Below are 7,500 nucleotides of genomic sequence, written 5' to 3' on the forward strand. Positions count from 1 at the left end.
TTTGCCAAGAGGAATCAAGCTTAAAATGATGTTGCAACCAGTGCCCATTACTCTTTCCCTACCCCATAAGATTATAAATGTGTAATTCCACAATTCATTTTCAAAAATATAAACCCATAAACTAAAGTAATGCTAAACAACCCTAAGCTAATTGGCGGCTTATCAATACTTAAAATGATATTAGGAAAAGAAAAAAATTATTGAAAAATAAACAAATAATATCAAAGAAACAAATCAAGCAAAAAATGTTCAAATTACAATTTCTAACCATCTTTCCTAGGCAAGGTGACAGAGAGAAATGTGATAATTTGTGAATAAAATACAACGTCAATAGATCTGTGGCAAAGCAGTAAAATGTAACTGTTCCCCCATTTTTTTAAAACATATTTCTTGCCTTCCCTAGTAATACATGATTCAGTATGCACTTGACAGAAAAATGCATAAAAATATAATCGATATATACTTTCATATATATATATATATATTAGATGGATAGAACTGGATAGGTATAAATACATTATATTTATCTATCTATACTTCATATATATATAACATATACATATATATATATATATATATATATATATATATAATTATATATACATATATAATTATACATAGATTCATATATCAATATCTCTATCCATCATCTATCTATCTATATCTATATATCTATATATATACACGTATACATTATATACATAAACAATGATATATATTCATACACACACATAAATATAGATATATACATATATATATATAAAATGTGTACATATGCATACACACACATATACATGCATATATAATATATATAGACATACAAATATATACATATACATATATCTACATGTATATATAAACATACATATATATATATATATATATATATATACTATATATATATATATTTTATATATATATATTATATATTAGTAATATTATATAACTATATATATAATATATTAACTATACATATATATAATACATACAATATACATAATATATACATATATCATATACATATATATATATATATATTATATATATATATATATATAATATATATATATAGATATATATATACTACAACATATATATATATAACTATATAAACATTATATATATATATATATATATATATATATATATATATATATATATATATATGTATACACACACAAAAATATAACTGAAGAAGGTTAAACAATGAAATTAATTTGATAAAACTGTAATGCATCTCTAAAGAAGTGTTTTGGCAATGGTAACAAGTCTAAATCTAACTGTGTAACATATAACTGCATATTCTTTACTGTCGCAAACACAGTAATATCCAATCTTCAACCATTGATCTAAATATATAAAGTTACAAGATTTATATAATTACTTTTCTGCAGACACATTATGTACAGTGGTACAAATAAATGGTTAAAATGTAAATTAGATCAATAAGCAAATTGTTAACTTCCAATTACAAGTCATTTCCATTTCCAAAGATATTTACTTAGCTCATCTGTTACAAAACAATTTAACACCAAACAAGATATAGAAATAAACAGCACTTCTTTCAAAAAACTTTCTTCATATACACTAACAGGACCCCAAGAGCTTTACCAGTTTATGATTCCATATTTATACAATAGGATAAAGGATTCTGTATTTATACAATAAGATTTTTTTTTTTTTTTTTTTTTTAATCAGGCATGTGTGTGTGTGTGTGTGTGTGTGTGTGTGTGTGTGTGTGTGTGTGTGTGTGTGTGTGTGTGTGTGTGTGTGTGTGTGTGTGTTGTGTGATGTGTGTTGTTTGGTGTGTGTTGTGTGATTGTATGTTGTGTGTGTGTGTGTGTGTGTGTGTGTGTGTGTGGTGTGTGTGTGTGTGTGTTGAGTTGTGTGTGTGTGTTTTTTGTGTATGTGTGTGTGTGTTGTTTTTGTGTGTTGGTGTGTTGTGTTTTGTGTGTGTGTGTGTATGATTTGTTGTGTGTGATTGTGATTCATGTATTATGTTGTTATTTATTGATTATATTGTAGTGATTATTATATATATGTAATTGATTATATGATGTATTATATGTTGTATATATATATATAGTTATATATTAGTAGTTATAGTTGTATATATTTATATATTGTATTTATTATTAGATACATATATTAATTATATATATATATATATATATATATATATATATATATATATATGTATTAAATAAATATATATATAAAGATATATAAATGTAGTATAGAGATATAGATAATATATATATAATAAAATTAATTAATATAATATTATATATCATATTATTATAAAGATATAGATATTAGATGATATATGATGAGATGATGAATATAATATATATAGTATATATATATAATAATATGAATTATAATAGAATGAGAAGAATGATAGAGAGAGAGATATGAAGAGTAAGAAGATAGATATAAATAATTAAATATGATAGAGAGAGAGAAGAGATATGACAGAGAGAGAGAGAAGAAGAGAGAGAGAGAGAGAGAAGATAGATGAAGAGAAGAAGAGAAAGAGAAGAAGAGAGAGAGAGAGTAAGTAAGAGAGAGAGGAGAGAGAGAGTAGAAGAGAGAGAGAGAGTAGAGAGAGAGAGAGATGAGAGAGAGAGAGAAGAGAGAGATGAAGAGAGAAGAAGAGAGGAGAGAGAGAAGACTGAGATGAGATGATAGTAGATATGATAAATGAAGATAATAGTTGTAATGATGAGTAGAGTTGAGAATGAGATGATGAATATATAATAGTATATAATAGACTGATAATGATGATAGATGATAGTAATGTATGATATAGTAAATATATATATATATATATAATATATATATATATAGTATTATTATTATATATATATATATAGTATGTATGTATGTGTATTATAGTATATATGTATATATATATATTATATATATAATATATATATATATATATATATATAAATATATTATATATGTATAACATATATATATATATAATATATATGTATAACATATATATATATAATATATATAATATGTATAAATATTTATATATATTTATATATCACACACATACGCACGCATGCACATGCACGCACACACACACACACACACACACAAGTTAGAAAAAAATCAAAATATAATGAATAAATAACCAATGCATTTCTTTAAAAAGTTAGATATACAACTCTCTTAACTATTAACTGTATTTATGTTGACAAATGTAGAAAAGGAGTGAATGAGAATGAATATCTTCCCAAGACAAGAGACGTATTTGACCAGCTTCGATTGTATCTTCGTCAGAAATACACGTATTTCTGATGAAGATACATCTGAAACAAATACATCTTGTGATATGAAGATATTCCTTCTCATTCAACTCCTTTTCTACATCACTTAACTATTCTTAAATGAAAATTGGTATGATAATATTCAACACATTTACAGGATGAGAAAATATTGTTATACATATTGTCTACATTCATATTACATCATCTGGCAACTGCTTCATATAGTTGGTTAACCCACCCATGATGGGCATTTGAGTGGAAATACACCAATTTCTGACCCAAATGGGCTATAAGGCATAGGCTACTGCCCATGTTCTTGCCATCTCACCCGTGAGATGCCAGTCGTAGTTGAGCTAAATATGTCTTTCTATAAATACTGCTATCACAAAATTACATAAACCTGATGCTGATCTCTATTAACTTGGAGAGGGATTTTAGCCTCTCTGTGAATCAATGACAAACACACCAAACATACAAACAAACAAGTTTAACTTAAAAACAATCCAATGCACCAATCAATACATCACTATACAGATCCATTCCATTTTTTTTTTATTCAAGCATGTACTTGCATTATTGTAACTTTTATTAATTACAAAATTTCCTAGCAAAACCTTACATTACCAGCTGAGATTTCTCAAACGAACTACAAATGAAAATAGTTTATCAGCTTAAATCCAAATGTTAACATTCAAATTTCCATCAACTTTCACTGTAAATGCTAACAAACATGTAAAGCGTGAAGGACATAAAAATAATGCATAATTACTACTGCTGTTTTTTTTTTTCTTCTTTTTTTTTCTTTTTCTTTCTTTCTTTGCTTTTTTTTCTCTTTTTTTTTGCTTGTCTCTCTTTTTTTTTTTTTTTTTTTTTTTTTTTTTTTTTTTTTTTTTTTTTTTTTTGCTTCTCTCTTTTTTTTTGCTTCTCTTTTTTTTCTTTTTTTTTTTTTTTTCTTTTTTTTTTCTTTTTTTTTTTGAGAAAGAATTCAAGTAACCTTCAGAAATAGTACAGAGGATATAAACATTACAGGCTACTCCAAATAAAATGGAAACAATAACCTCCTCGTCATTAAAATTGTATGTGCAGAAGTAATAAGAAACCACCTCAAGTGATTTGAGCAGATATGTTAATTTGTGCAAGTGATTCTCCACCTTCTTCATCCTCCACCACCTACTCCTCCACCTCATTATCACAGGGATTTTTGGTCAAAAGGCTAAGCCATGCCTTCAACACATCACTTTCTCTGCTTATGGGTCAACCTCTCCTTCTCCTCCTCTAATCTCTTTGTAGTTTCTATAAGCTTTGGCACTACCCTCCTCCTCCTCCAAAACTTCTCCAACTTCTCAGTCACCATAACTTCAACATCCATCCACTTCTTCCTCCTCCTCCTTCTCCACCTCCATCATCCTCCTCCTCCACCTGCTCCCACTCCCACTCCTCCTCCTCCTCCTCATCCTCTTCTTTCTCTTCCTTCTCCACCTATTTTTTTCCAATTTGGAGGTTAACCATTAAAATAGCTTTTCCATCAAAGACTACTTAATCTAAAACAAAACCAGGTATAATGAAATCTCTACTTACTATTAAGAAGATTACTTTGCACCCTTTCTCTCTCTCTCTCTCTTTTTTTTTTCTTTTCTTTCTTTTTTTCTTTTTTCTCAGCAGGTAGTAAGATGCAAAGGTATGATCTATAAATATCAGTTAGTTCACAAACTTGTACAATAGATTATAAATTTGAGCATGCTGTATTTGTGAGAATTGTGGGTACACATGAAGCACATTTGTAGTCTAAAAGATATAACTAAATATATGAATAAATTAATGTATTAACAACATTCAAATGTTCATATATGTAAGGTTTTGGAGTATACATACATATATTCACAAGATCATCTATATAGATTAATAAATATGTAAATTTACATATATACATACATACATACAGATAAATACATATATAAATACATATATACAATATAAATATGTACATATTATATGTATACATACATATATATATATATATATATATATATATATTACTATATATACATAATATATATATATATGTATATATATATATATATATATATATATATATATTATATATATATATCATATATATATTACATATATATATATATATATAATATATATATATATGTACATTTATATATATACATATATATACAAATGTATATATATGTAAATATTTAGATATATATATATATATATATATATATATGTACAAAAGGTATGAATGAGAATGCATATCTTCACAATGCAAGAGATGTATTTGACCAGTTTCATCTCTTGTATAGTGAAGATATTCATTCTCATTCATACCTTTTCTACATTTGTCAATATGAATACAGTTCATATATATGTACACACACACAAACATACACACACACATAGTATACATAGTATACATAGTATATATATATATATATATATATATATATATATATATATATATATATATATATATATATTATATATATATATATTTTATATATATATATATATATATATATATATTATTATATATATATATATTATATATATACATATATATATATATATATCATATATATAATTATATATATATACATATATATATATATATATATATATATATATATATACATATATATACCATATACACATATATAATGTCTGTATGAATACAAAAGGTTTCTAGATTCAGAATCATCAAGTAACATGCAATTATTGAGAACTACAATAGTTTTGCAAAATTAAACCAAATAAATATGTCATAAATTGACACTTCCAACTCATTAAAAGGACCCCTTTGAAAAAAATAATAAACTGGAACCTTGTAAACACAGAGTATACTTTGTTCACACTGAAGTTTCAAGAATATTTGCTTATTTCTAACACAATATAACTGTCTGAATATTACAGATCTACAAATTCTTGGAATTACACCTTTGTAGCATGATTTAAATTCACAAAAGAAAATAACATTCAGTATGGTAGCATGAATTTGCAGTAATAAAATGACAATGTTTAACCCACATACTGTACAATCATGTGGTACTTTACAAGTGGAAAAAAATAGGAATTCCAGACACCTTTTGCTTTCTTTCTTTCTTTCTTTCTTTTCTTTTGACATGCAATAAACTTGCACTGGAATTTTGATACATGACTGCTATCTCTACAGCAAATCTTTTACACTACAGTCTCTGGGTTAAATTGTACCTCAACAGGTATCACATGGTCTTGCAATATTAAATTCCTTTGCCAAAACACTTCTGTTTATAATTTTCAACATGCAGTTATATGAACATAATTAATTCCCAAGGAACACACTATTATCTCTACATATCATTCTTTTAAATTAGCATAAGCTTTGCTGAATCACAGTATGAATGGATTACCCTGAATCATTTATGCTCTTCTACAATAGGAAAGACAAGAATATGTTGATTACTACCTAACAAAACTATGAAAATCTATATTTCAGATTAGTTCAAAATCTGTTTTATTTTGAATGTAAAATTATTTGGAACTTTTGAAAAATAATCAGATATAAGTATAAATAAAATTAGGCTAAATAAGTACACTTATGTGTATGTGTTAGGATCTCTGGTGTATAGTCTATTTTGAATATCACAATTAAAGAAATTCTTTAGATATTTTATATATTTCAAATGCTCTAAACAACCCTACAAATGTAAACAGTAAGACAATATAACAATAAGAAGAATAGTAATAATAATAATGATGATAATAGTAATAATGATAATAATGATAATGATGATGATAATAATAATAATAATAATAATTATTATTATTATTATTATTATAATAATAATAATGGTGAACATGATGATAATGATGATGATTATTCCAACTATAACAATAACAATAATATTGACACTGACACTGACAATGACAATAACAGCAACAATAATGATAATAAAAAAAATTAGATACTGTAATTCCCTTGGCTTTCAAAGCCAATCCCATTCTAACCTCCCATGCATAAAAACTGATTATGATAAGCTTTCACAAACTACGCTCTGGATTCAATTCTTAATAAGATGATGCAAGCCTGCAAAAGCATCACATTCACCCTAAAATTCTAAAATGATTAATACCACCGAAAACATCCCCCCCCTAGTAAGAAAAAGTCTCCATAAGAAGTCTCCACAAATCTAGACATAATTTATTGATGCATGTCTTAGGGAAAATG

At 25.6% G+C, this 7,500-nt stretch overlaps 1 protein-coding gene across 1 annotated transcript in view; it reads right to left on the reverse strand.

Annotated features, from left to right (window-relative positions):
• LOC119594010 (nuclear RNA export factor 1-like) overlaps positions 1–7,500 on the reverse strand; it is a gene marked incomplete at its 3' end in the record, with an annotated part of 17,062 nt that overhangs the window by 6,097 nt on the left and 3,465 nt on the right.

Source organism: Penaeus monodon, chromosome 3 (assembly GCF_015228065.2).
Source record: "Penaeus monodon isolate SGIC_2016 chromosome 3, NSTDA_Pmon_1, whole genome shotgun sequence".
In the NCBI taxonomy this organism is placed as follows: Eukaryota; Metazoa; Arthropoda; class Malacostraca; order Decapoda; family Penaeidae; genus Penaeus; species Penaeus monodon.